The sequence below is a fragment of the Neodiprion fabricii genome, chromosome 6, assembly GCF_021155785.1.
Source record: "Neodiprion fabricii isolate iyNeoFabr1 chromosome 6, iyNeoFabr1.1, whole genome shotgun sequence".
NCBI lineage: Eukaryota > Metazoa > Arthropoda > Insecta > Hymenoptera > Diprionidae > Neodiprion > Neodiprion fabricii.
In genome coordinates, this window is record NC_060244.1 from 30384681 (window position 1) to 30398449 (window position 13769).

The 13769-nt window shown below is 46.1% G+C and overlaps 1 long non-coding RNA gene across 1 annotated transcript; it reads right to left on the reverse strand.

The window, feature by feature from the left end:
• Positions 1-3187: 3187 nt before the first annotated feature.
• Positions 3188-13600, reverse strand: LOC124185885. The gene is made up of 3 exons (XR_006871494.1): positions 13241-13600; positions 4766-4896; positions 3188-3754 (listed from the first exon to the last, which is right to left on the reverse strand). It is a non-coding gene; the product is annotated as an uncharacterized LOC124185885 (long non-coding RNA).
• Positions 13601-13769: the final 169 nt, after the last annotated feature.

Sequence of the window (13769 nt, forward strand, 5' to 3'; positions counted from 1 at the left end):
CGTTTGCGATAGAAGCGCCAACTCTGGTAGCTGCCAACACTGTATGCAATTAGGTGTTGCACACTGAACTATAATCTAACAAGTACGCTTGCTATTCTACGGCATAGAGAGGCAGCGAACCGAGAGAAATTTTGTCTGGTTTATGGCGTCGCGCATGCGTTCGTCAGAGTATCGTAAAGCATCTGCAAAAAGTTAAACCACCAACACTGTGACCACGGTTGACATAGGCGCTGTAAAAGCGCTGCAAGAATACATTGAATTCTCGTTTGCTCGAACTAGCTTTTTGGAACGGATTGTACGGAAAGATCCCACTATAGGTATTATGACGCTATTTCTCGGCTCCACGGTCTTACATACAGGTCCGGAAACTAGTAGGGTGGGGAATGACTCAGATAATGAGGCAAAACCGTGGTTTTCGTCTTCGCCGTCTGCAGCGCTGCCCCCTCGGGGTGAGCCAATCATAAATCAGATCCGAACAGCTGATTTTTCGGAATCAACAATCCTGCATTTTTTACACCGTTTATACACTTTACACTGAGTTATGAACTGTTAAAAACTTCGATGAGCAGGTTATCTTATCGGTATATATCTATATCTATTATACCCCGGGCCAATGGCGCCCCTAGCGGATAGATAGGAAACAAGACCGTGTGCCTCACTAACGGTGACACCCCCTACCACTCAAAAGTGCCGGAGTTACCAGACCTGTATGTAAGACCGTGCTCGGCTCGCATCGAAGGCATATTCTAGTTATATTAGAATTCAGTGAGTGTGCTACGGCGCAGCCCTTCGGAAGAACCAATCGAAAAGGTCGGCTAGTTGACGTCACAGCAGTCGGTCGATTCAAAACTTTTTGAGATTCCGAAGTAGATTAGAATGTTATACATGAAACGTTGATTGAATTCTTCAGTCGACGCATAATGGAAATGTGAATACATTTCCCTCTGCAGGTCCCACCACGATTCTTAAGCCCCATAACCGAACAGCTGTACATTTTATTGGATTCATGAAACGATCCGAGTCAACGTGAGGCGTGACCCGCTACGTTTGTTCCGTGATTGTCAACGTTGTATTGAGGTAATGTAATTTGTACGCGTGCATGCGCGTGCGCTATAGGTTCACCACGAAGTTAGTATTACTTCGTGAGGTTCACCATGACTTGCCGTGACATGAAATGGCGTGATGCGCGACCTTGTACGAAAAATGGTCCTTTATCGAGCGCACCTGATTCCTTACACTAGCGTGGCTGCAGTCGATGTACACTGAGTGCAGCAAGTGAAAAACTCTATTATTTCCAGTTGTGATGATTCACAAAACCGATATAATTCGTTAGCCGCAGACTTTGGCGCAGTTCCGAATCGTGGACAGGGTTGAAGATGCGTATAGCTAACCAAACGCAACGCGAAGTAACTGTGAGCCAATCACTATCGACTTTCGAATGTATCCGCTAGAAGCTCCAACAGAAAATAACGAATGATACGCTGCGGACATCGAGACAGAACGCTCATTTGGCCAATCTCCTGCGATGCTGCAGGTAAGAAAGATATTGGCAGCACGCGATGGCCGCACATGTGTTTCCAGTCTTTCTTTGCGACGGGAAACATTTTTTTCCGAAAAAACTCTGTGATGATGGCTGCCAATGTTCCAGGCCACTCTGTCTGGCCGGCCGGTACAGCGTATGCACAGCTAGGAAGGGACTCCCAGGTGTATACAATACATTGAGCTACTTCATGCAGTATTGAATATGACGAATGCGTGAATCCACACTGTACCGATCGATGAAAACTTAGTCGGATGCAGCGTTGCAATCAGGCTTCGCCGTCGTCGGTAAATATTCTTTACCTACTGGTAGAGCTGCATTAGCTAACAACCTCAGCTATGTTCCAAATAGCTGACAGAATTGTCAATAAGATTAGTTTTTGGGTTCTATAGAGCTCAATTAACAAAAAGTTATTTTCAAATATAACGAGTGTGATTGTTAAGAAGTTCGCTCTGAAGCGCTATAACAATACTGATAGTTTGCTTGCAAAAGTTATAATGAAATGGTATGTAGCTGTTACAAAGAAAGAGTTTTCGTTTAAGCTCCTTCTAATCGATTGCTAAAACAATAGCGACTTTGCTTGATTATATTATTACATTTTATATACGTTGATCTCTTTGGCCGAGAGAAAAGTATAAGACGAGTCAGTGTTTACCTGGCTAAGATTTTGCAACGTACCGAAGAATGTGATGCATCAGAGTTCTGTGATTTTCGAAAGTGTCTAGTAGGTTCGGCTTCGAACACCCGCGTCAAAAGCCCGCAATCGTCGACGTCATCAAACTGATCATTCAGAATTTTTCAAATAGATTTCGATAAATATTTGCGGAACTTGACTTGTTCACACGAAGAGATACCTATATTTGATCTGGTCAATCAATGATTTCAAAAAACCGTTGCGATCCACTACACATATTTGACAAATAATGAGGACGAACAATATAAATACGTGTGCGCGTATGTAAGTCGTATTTCATCAGGATCGAACGGAGCTGCATACCTATACGAACATCTTAATTTTGAATAAATAAATATCATAGTAATGACCCTGGTATATTAGCTTCATAATCCAATCGCGAGCTCGAAGGTATGTATACATATATATGTATTAACATATCACATATATGACGCGGCTGGTTGCTCTCGGTAGTACGGCTCCGAGTCCCCTCGGGCAGTCTGCCGCGTTTTCCTCATACCTCTACTTTTTGGCGCTATCTGCGTTGGTAGCGCAAACACTGAAACCGAGAGGTCAAACACTGCGGTGTATGTGCAGATGAGTATACATTGTACGCAGTTAGTCATTGGTGACACTAGGTTATCGTTGTGTTTGCCCCTGTCTTCACCACGTGGCTTAATTGTATATTTGTAAAATCACCTGCACAAAACTGAACACGCATCTGTGAGCTCGAAAACGTAAAAAGAATTGAATTAAGTGAGATTGAAATTTTTTTTAAAGTTCCGCTGGTTGATATGCCTTTCTGCGCGCATTAGCACACGCGTTCGTTATTCCCACCTCTTAAGGTAGACGATTCTTAAACAAGTCCGGAAAATCTACAGAGATTTTTTTTATCAAGCTGATTCAAAAGTTGCGAAGCTCATAGAGCACGATAGTAAAAGACGGTTAATTAAAATGAGTTTAATACTTTCGAAATCAGTTTTATGTTCAGGTTTTTTACAGCAGTTATGTTTATTTGACGAATCTTATTCTACAGTGTCCAATTCCAGGTGTTTAAATTCGAACATGCTCGCAGCGTACATCATCGACGCAAGAAATCCCCTCGCACAATCGTTGCGACACCCACTAACTGTTTCACTCCTCTGCGCTTATATGATCTACGAAGCCTCTTATGTAATTTCGCCCGTGAGTAGATGCTGCCACGTCCTAGCAGAGAGGAAAGGACCAGAAATTTGTCTTGCGTGGGCGACCGGAAACGATGGCCCCTGCCACCTTCTTGCCGCCCGTGCCACCACGTCCCTGATCCTTCCTTTCGATCATACAGTAACTTCTGGCCTTGAGGAGAGATGCAGCGGGCAGCGCGAGCTTGTTTTAGTCAAATAGACTGGAAGGGCGAAAGCCATTCGGATGTAGAAAGGTGATGACCTCGATCCTACGGGAGGACTAGAGAAGAGGTACGTCTGAGAGTTGCGGAGAGACGCGGAGAGACGCGTGCCACACTCATCTGCCCACGCGGGTTATACATGTGCATACATGTGTACCTATTATAAGTGACAGTGTATGTGTATTATAAATTATAATGCATATGTATGTATACTTACACGTATAAATACAGACGTGTATGTCTATCTGTCTCTTATCTGCACGTATATCTATATTTACTATGAATGAATTTCATTCATGATTGGTCCACCGTGAGTCAAGTGAGCCGAGATGTGAGAGGCATCGCAGAATGAACGCGTACCCATACCTGATTAATTAATCTAATTGAATGTAAATTTTGATTGTGCACGGTATGTAGCAAATGGGCGTTCCGTTTTGGTAATGCAAAGAAGGGTGACAAGTATATTATAAATACCCAACGATCGCTTTATTCGAAAATACTCCTAATCTCATAAAGTAGGTTTAATAATACCTTACGAAACGATGACAAGGTTGACGCACTTATACCGTTGTTCCGATCAGGGTGAAACATGCTCAACGAAGGCGGGACTGCAAAATTCAGTTCCACACCCTACACAAACGCTAAAAGCATATCAATCCCACATTGACTCTTGCCATACGGTTGTGGTATGTTGTATAGTGATTCCCAAATACAACAGCAAATAAAATCCGAATTATTCATCTCTCGGTGAGGAAAACGTATAAGCACAGTTTTTTCATTCATGTGTAAACAACAGAATGAACCACAGCAACCAGATGAGTGTAAAATTTCCTCGCATGAATACATATGAAAATACTGCATCATCTCTGTTTTTAAACATATCTCCTTCGGATGAAACTGCAGGTTCACAAAGAGCACCAAATTGTTAGCAAATTGTTATAGATGAGGGTAAAAACGTTCTACAGCTCACGTTATCTTCATTGATGTTATTGAAATTTTTTCATTGACTCTTAAACAAGAATAGCATTACTACTGTGAGAATGAAATGACAAAACGGTTATAATTTTCCAAGTGTGCATTGCCGGATTTTACAACTGTTCATAATTTTTTTCCCGCCCCTTCAAGCAAGTGATGAATGAAATTATTTTAAAAAATTCGAATATTGTACCTGCTCAAGTTTTCCTGAAGCTGCAGCCGAGACGCATCTAGGTAGCTTAATAGCGTCCATTCTCGTTCTCCTGACAAATTCATGGTGCGAACTGGACCAATCATCTGCTCAGCAGCTTGGGACCAGTAATTCTGCAAATACTCATACTGTGAACTAACTCAGCGCTTTGTCTAACTTTATGGCAACAGCCGCCAGTCGTGGTTTCGTTATCAATCCTATATTATTACCGACGACGCGAAGTCAGGTAAACTACGATTAATGGAATTATTATGAACATTCGCCTATGGGCACGAGCATGTCACGTAACTAGTGTTCAAAAGAATCGCATTTGTTTCACCAAGTCACATTGCATAAATTATGCTGATTGTGAACGTGAGATCGTTGCAATCGTTGAAGTAAAGATTATTGGAAAATCTGGATTTGACTTGACCGTGGTCTCAATGACAACACTTCCCGCACACGTATTCGGTTCTTATTTTTTTAGAATGCACGCATATCGTACAGAGATTGCGACACGGAGTCTGCTACATGTTGCACAAGACTTTCACCGTACAGCAGCCGTTCATTCATAAATTTTTTATTGGTCTCTCGCAAGCCTTTCTCGCTGTGAAAATTAAACTGCGATTCCGCCCCGAGCGTAATCCTATTGGGACAACGATCGAGTACAGGTAGCAGCCCCAAAGCATCCTGCCTCATTTGCCTTCGTGTAAAATAAAAAAAAAAATATATATTTTTGGCAACATACATGATATTCGATTCGGTTCGATATTCATTCCAGAAAGCTGTATCTAACGGTTGTAACAAGTTCAAATACAGTTGAACGAAACTCTGTGCGTAGAACGAGAAGATTTTCAGACAAATTTTTTATAAGCCGTTAACACAATTCGTGCACGAAACGGGTATAATGTATAAATTTAAATGTATCATATAACATGATACACACATAGGTAGGCATAGGCATATTAGAGGTGCAGGGGACGCGCGTGCCTCACACGTGCCCTGGATAATTTGCCATGATACTCCGGTTGCCTGGTGCTTGGGCCTGCTCGTTCGTACCTAGCCGGCAGTAATACGGGTAGGTAACTTAACTGAGGTGGGTTGGGCCGCACCCTGTTCCTCAAACATCCACTACATACTGAGAGACGGAGAATCAGTAGAGAGAGAGAGAGAGAGAGAGTACCGAAGATACGTTTGCAGGGCGGGTGCGACGGAGAGAGACGAAGCGAAAGAAGGCGAGAAAGAGACTCGGGCTCTGCACACATGCAGAGATGCACGCGAGAGAGACCGCGCGCATGGAAACGCTAAGGTATACGGGCATCGTTGCATCGGTCAAGTACGTGTGAGGCGCGCACGTACGTGGAGATATACACGCCAGACGCACACCTCTGCGCGCAGTACAGCCAGCGAGGTGAACGCCCCTCACATATCTTAAATCCATGCAGGTATATAATATACCTGCGTTTCACGTATGATTGTGTATGCACTCGCCGCCCCACTCGTACAGCTAGATCGCAGGCAGGTACGGGTTTGGGTTCGGGTTCAGTTCGGGTTTGTCCAGTTTTCCCATGGGATATAGGTACGCGTATATGCATACGTCTGTCAACCTAGGTATGTGTGCACGTATTATGCGCGCTACTGTTATACCTACGCGTACGCGGTATCACCGTTATTATTTTTCATATTTACCAATATTTTCCTCACTTTTTCCATCAACAATCGCAAACATGGCATGCGAAGAGTTTGGCTCGTAAATTGCGGAAATCAATCGTACAAAATTGCAATTGCAGTTATATTTATACCTATAATGAGATCGGCGATGACGATTGCTCACAACAACAGCAATACCAATGATACGGATGCAAAAACGATGATAACTGTTAGACGTCGGGTACGTGGGAGTCAATCGAATGTTTAGTTTCAATCACAGCACTGTGTTATATTGCCGCTGTTAAACGTTTGTTGAATTACAAACTGGGAACATTTGATGAAAGAGGCCACTAACACCAGGGAGGGGATCATCCCGCAGCTGTATTGCAGGACGGAGACGGTCACCGCGACTAAGCTTCAGTGGCTATCTTCATGAAATATTCCCTGTATCTGTACTGCAGTTTACGCACAATCATGTACTTGGGGAAGCGCGAATTCGCTGCTTCTCTTTTGTGGTCCGATGGAATGAAATACTCACGGACCAATTATTGCGGGTAACGATTTTCCATCGCGTTGATCTAGTTCCAAAAATTGTAGAGCTCCGAGGTGTGAAATGTATTCGCAAGATTTCACTGCATCATTTGCTGTCGTTGTGTGATTGCACAATTTCAATTTTCCGAAGCGTGTAGTCTTGGATAGAACAGGTCCATTCATCATACGTATATTCGTATATAACATGTGCGAGCAAGCACACAGATATCATGAATTCAACGAGGTATTATCGAGTGCACGTGCCATTGTTTACAGGATGTTTCTTACGTTTACACACAATGTGATGCTGTTACAAGGAAACCAGGAGGGTGAAATTTGGATGATCGAGAGTCTCTGCCACCCTCGCGATTCTTTGCCGCAGAAGCTGAGAGTCTCAGGTGACGCGGGAGGTGATTTAAACCGATCGTGAATCGGCGGCGTCACACATACGGTTACCGCGTCGACTCCGCATCTCTGTGGGCTGAGAGATTCGAATTCCAATTGGGTGCGACGACACTGCCTGCATATATGCTGTCGAGGAGTGACGAAGGCACTGTCAAGTGACGATTACGGCTATGCCAGAGTGACGCGGCACGCGCCTGATGTGTACCGCGGTGCAACGAGACCTATGCACGTGTTGTTACGAAGTTTTCTACCGGATTTGCGCGACGCAGGAGCACGCTATGAAAATATATGCAGGTATAAGGTAGGAGTATGCTACTTTGAATCAAGCAATCTGCGCGGAATTCTTGTACCCCTGGTATTGAGTAGTTGTTCACGGAAAAAGATCGCTTACACGTATCACTGTCGACGATAATTACATTGGTTGTCGTTTATCCTGACCAATAGCCAATATAGTTCAAGTTTTCTTCGTCGGAGGTTATGCTTAAACGCAGTAGTCTTTCATGTTTGCTGATAGAGAAATTACGGAGAATTTTGAAACGAAGCACGTCTTCTTAATCAATAAATGTCTAGAAATGTTGTACGAGTGGTAATATAACAAATATAAAAAAAAAAAAAAAAAAACAACAACATTTATATGTTAATTTTCTTTTCCACTCCCCCATCCGGTGAATTCCTGATTTATGGACATGTGTAAAATTCGTAAATTATTGGGATCGCTGTTATTTGATTATCCCTCGCTACCAAAGAGATTCTTTGGTTCCCTGAGCATTTAAACTCTGTCTCTGGCCAAGCCGATAGCGAAGCCGAGCCGAGCGGGGCTCTCGGAGAGTCCGTCTACCCGCCACGGACTGAATACCCAGATGGAAAGAAAAGAGGTGTGGTCGCCCTCGCATTGTCCGCCCGTATAACGTAGCACTCCGGCGGACTGGTCCATGCAGCATCCCAATCTATCTACATACAACATACCATACATATATTATGCGTACGTACGCACGCCGTGTGAGCCCACCAACACGCAGAGAGGTCTGACCGGTATTCAGAGTTAGTGCCGGTGTGGAGCGGCGCGATGAGGCAGGAGTGGAGTGGAGCGGCGAGGAGAAGAGAGAAAAAGAGAGGAGAGGAGAGGAGAGAAGAGAAGAGAAGAGTAGAAGAGAAGTAAGAAGAAAGGAGAGGAGAGGGGAGGAGAGGGACCAAGAGGGTTCGGCACGAGCCTAGCTGCAGCCTCAACCCACGCGCGACGACTATCTCCTTTCCGTCCGTTCGTCTGTCGGCCGTCCTGGCCCGTTCTTATATACTCACTAACACCCGGTTACCATACCGTACATCCCTAACCATTATGTACATGTGCCCCTTCTTCTTTTTCCTCTTCGTGTTCTTCGTCTTCTGCGTCTGCTGCTTTTCCCTCTTCTTCTTCTTCTTCTTCTTCTTCTTCTTCTTCTTCTTCTTCTTCTTCTTCTTCTTCTTCTTCTTCTTCTTCTTCTTCTTCTTCTTCTTCTTCTTCTTCTTCTTCTTCTTCTTCTTCTTCTTCTTCGTCGTCTTCTTCTTCGCCTTCTTTCTTTTGCCGTTCTTCTTCTTATTTTGGTCACTGTTCTCTTTTCCCTCACACTCCCCACTCTGGGATACTCGCAGAGGTATCAGCCGCGCGCTCACGTTCAACGCTCCTTATTTCTTCAATATCCGCGGAAAGAAGTTGTCGAAACAAGGAAACAGATACTATAAAAAGACGAAGAGAACTCGAACAAAGAAGCGCGCTTACGGTTTAACTGATTGAGCTGGTATTCCTATATAAACTACCACACGTCACGTCCGGCTGAAATTTATCTTCCCATCCTCCTCCCCCTTACGTCCCATAGCCCAGCAGATGAATGACAGGCGCATGCTTGGTGTAACTAAACGGAACAACCATTTCACGAACGAACGCCTTACATGCACCAGCATCTGCAGTAGCAGCTCGAACGATAAGCTTTCGTCTCGCAGGAAGATGTGTATGTTAGCACGCGTGCTCTCATTAACGCATATACACCAAGCGGATACGTAGGTATATACGCCAAACGTACGGTCGCATGAGTTTTAATCAAGCGTGATTAATATTCCACACTCCAGAAACTTTAGGAAAAAATCTCAATGAGCAAAGCAGACCAAGCTTATAGCTTCTCTGTACATTTAAGAGAGAAGGGCAGACAAAATCATTTTTCTTCGTCCAGAGGAATGATGTGAACAAAAATAACATGCCATTCCTGCGTGGTTGACTTTATTTAAAAATTTCATCCGATCAAATGCATGGAATATGCTGAAAGATAATGCCCACCAATGACCAACGGACAAATGGATGCGAAATTTACATGGAAAATTGTAAATCCGTTTATACTGCAACTTTTTCATCACTTGACGAAAGATCTTGAATTATCTGTATAGTATTTCCGTACTGATGTTTGTTCACATACGTATACAGATGTTCTGATAGTTTAGCTTTTGTAATGCTGCCATATCTCTGGATTCTCGTGAAGTTTAAAGTCTTAGCGTATAATCCGTGACGGCTTTGCTAAATCATTAAGCGGCTCAATTGAATCGAGATGTCCAACCCTCAGGACAAAAGAGATCGATAATAGAACAAAATCTATGTAATCTGATAAAATGTTTGACTCATTTGTATTCGAAGGTATCTCTAAGTAAATAATTGGTTTCCACGTCAAAATGGAGAGTTTTACAACTTTTAGACGTGGACCCGCATTTTTGCTTTTTCTGTGGACTTCAAGGTTGAGAAAAAAATCCGGAATCGGGTCCGATGCAAGGGGGGTATCACAAAAGAGATGTGGTGTGGACAGCGGCAGGATCAAATATAAGATGCTCGCGGTGATGTTGGGACGTTTTACGGTGGTTTAGAACACAGTGAAATAATTTGACAAAGTTTCGCTGGGTGATGCAGGAAGATATTACAAAGCGACGTCGCAAAAGGGTGTTTGGCGATTTTTGGAAGAATAAAAAAATTCGGCATAACTAACAATTTTGCCGGTGATTCACCCCTCGATCAAAAGTGGAGTGAAAGATTGTTTTCGTGCAATGTAATGGCCGTTTACTAATAAATATCAACACTTTTCCTTGCTGTTCGAACGCCGTGTTCATTGGGTTGTAATGAACATACATATACATACAGGGTAGGTAAGCTGGCGCATTCTACGCGAACGAATTTATCACGTATACATGTACAGTGGACTAAAACCAATGTGATATGACACAAAGAAGGGGGGGGGGGAAGAGGCTAGGAGGTATTGCTATGCGAGGGATTTGAATCGAGCAAGTGGGACCGGTTGAAAATCAAAGTAGGAGGAGCCAATCGGTAGTCAAATTTAATGGCGGGGTATGTCGATTCGCCAATCGCGTACGCGTAGGCACGGCAAACATCGTGGTGCTCTGAACACCATGCCGAGTGGTGTTAAATTGAGGACTGGCTTTAATAATATCGTTATACGCTTATCGCGAGGATTGACGACGGCCAGCTGAAGAAACCCGTGGGACAGCGTGGCGCGTGCCCATCGCCCTGCTCCCCGCTCGCTCGCGTGCCGTATACCACACTAAACATCCGCTACCTGGTACCACGGCCGTAGTGCAGACCTACCCGCTGTACTATGCATGCACCATTTGCGCGGTATAGTAATAAGTGCACGACTTGTGCAGAAATAAAGGTGTAGGCTGGGGCTGGAGGCAAAAAAGATTGTGCATGCGTCGAAGGGGGTCTTTTAGAATCCTTATTCCTGCACTTGAAGTTTCTCGGATGCCTTTTGTTGCGATATTATGTACGTTAATGCGCGTTGTGCTTTTGATGCGTGTAAAGCGGGTGGCGAGGGGAGGGAAGAAGAGGAGCGGAGAGGAGAGGAGAGGAGAGGCGAGATAGATGATTATGGCCAGAGCCCGGTCGCCGCCGTTGAGAACGGGCAAGGGATAGCCGGCGGAGGGTACCCGGCACACGCCACACGCCACACGCCGTCGTAATGAAATAACGAGGCAAGAGGACGGCGGCAATCGCGTAGGCACCTCACCCGCGAGTCCGCGACTTTATATGTACGCCGCGTAAAGTAGGTACGTGCCGGACGGCTGTGCGCGTGCATTATAGGTGTGATGACGGTGGTTACGCGCGAGCTCGACTCGAGGGCGGGGGGAGGGGCATAAGATGGAACGAATTGAGCAAATCAGAGCGACATCCGCGATGAGGTCATTCTTCGCGTGCCGCGAGCGGGTCCAGCGCAGGTCTCGTTCCGAGGATGGAGACTGGCCAGCCCAGCCCGTTGCTCTTGTTGTAGTTAGTCTTGCTTCTGCTCTTGCCGTTTGCCGTTTCTCCGGTGATACAGTGCATCTCGTCTGCTACGAACGATTCTCCGCGAAGCGCTATGCCGAGGAGATGTTCGTCGAGGGCACGTGACCCCGGGAGCCGGGAGTCAACTGGCTCAAGTAGCCGGGCTCTGCCCTCTGCCCCCTAGCAATTTCAAATTATCTCAGCTATATCGGGGCAAAGAATTTTAAAATGAGATCTTAATGTATACCTATATAATACTATATATACATATACATACATGTGTTTTACGATATTAACGTAATGGCACTTAAAAGGTGCGCTACACGGCGGAACCGTTGCCGTGTCGTTGCAAGGCAGAGGCAGAGGCAGATCTGACGAAGGTACACGCAAAGTACGGCGCGCGGAAGGTGAGGCAAGGTGAGTTGCGCTTAGCCCACGTAAGTCAAGTCTTGCCAGATATGGCATGTGCCGCTGCTCGGTTTGAGTCAATCGCCCTCTATCCCTACTCCGTTCTTCCTTTCCGCGATACACCCCGCGCCTTAAACCCCCTCCCCCGTGGGCCCCTGCCCACCCCCGGAGTCCTGTGTGTCTCGCGTGTCGCGTCACGTGTCTTTCACCTCTTTTCCAAACAGATACAATATACATAGGTATACACACGGCGCATGGATGGGCGGGGAGGGGGAGGGAGGGGGGGAGGGTCTTTGGCTGGCACTGCTACCTTCTATCCATTTATCTGACCACCTCTCTGTATTCGGGCATGGTATTAGCGTCAATGGTCTCACCCTCCCTCTGCAGCGGCTATAGCTTATCCTCCTCTTCCCCCTCGCCTAGCTGTATCATCTAGTACAGCCGCCTACCTGCCTGCTGCCTACGTGCAAGTAAACAGATCATAGGTGAATAGAGAAACGCTCCAGAGACTGGGTATACACCGAGTGGTATAAACACATTACCGCGGCTGAATGGGATTGCGCGCCACTGCTTACCGCCTCAACCCCTCATGCGACCAGGCGTCGGCTTCGACGAGAGCCACCTGAGGGGCGGTCAAAACTAGCCCGTTTATAGTAACGGAGTCTAGAATGGAGAAGCAGTCGCGGGTGCAGAGCCAGTGAAGAATAAGGACGGCGTGTTGTGAGGGGGTGCGCCCACGCCGAGTGACGTCATCCGGTGAACGCCACCGCTACCCGCGCACTTTCCTCCCTCTCTTTTTCCCGCCCGTCGTCTTTAGATCTCGTATCTTGTAGAACCACGCGGTCCTTCGCGCGCGCATTAAACCTCATCTGCAACGGCGCACTTAACGCAAGCTTAACAGTAACGTAACCGATCGCTTAATTTTCCGACAGAGTCTACGACGCATGTCGTGAGCTTAGACCGTGGCACTTGCAGTTTGTTAAACCGTTGCTCTCTCTGCGCGTCACGGTGTATGTGAAAGTTGACAAACAAAACGATATAATCTGCATAATTTAATTACCTATATATATATATATATAATAATGGCAAACTTCGCGTCGTCAACAAAATGCAACTTCCACGGTAACGTTTAATGCGTCTCGATCACAATGGCGCCGTTCAGCGTGCACTTTGATTAGGTATATCACACTTACGCCTACATTTTTGCCACTTGTTGTGCCAAGCCGGGCCGTGTGGGGGCTGCACGCAACCACGTTACAAAACAAGTTGGACGTCTCGTCAAGGGTGGGAGCTGTTACAAATCGTACGGCCAAGAGATATGCCCGGATGAAGGGGCCGCTGAGTACGGATGCGTAGGCAGAGAAAGGACTTGGCGGCCGTCGAAAAATCGCAAGAAAGACGCGCCGTCGCCGGCCACCTATGGCAGGGGTTGCCGATGTGTTATATCTTTGGTGGCATGCATATGCCGCCCCCTAAGGACACCGAGTGATCCTTGGCAATGGGTGTCTTCGTCGGCCGGGGGTCCGGGAGAGTCCGCGAGACCGTCCCCCTCCCTCCAGGCCCGCCTCCCTCCCGCGCCGTCTTGTCCGCTTGTCCGCTTGCCCGTCCGTCCTCCCGCTCGCTCGCTAGCTTGCTTGCTTGCTTGCTTGCTTGCTTGCTTGCTTGCTCGCTCGCTCGCTCGCTCGCTCGTTCGCCGAGTTTGCCCGTTCACTCGCTTCCACT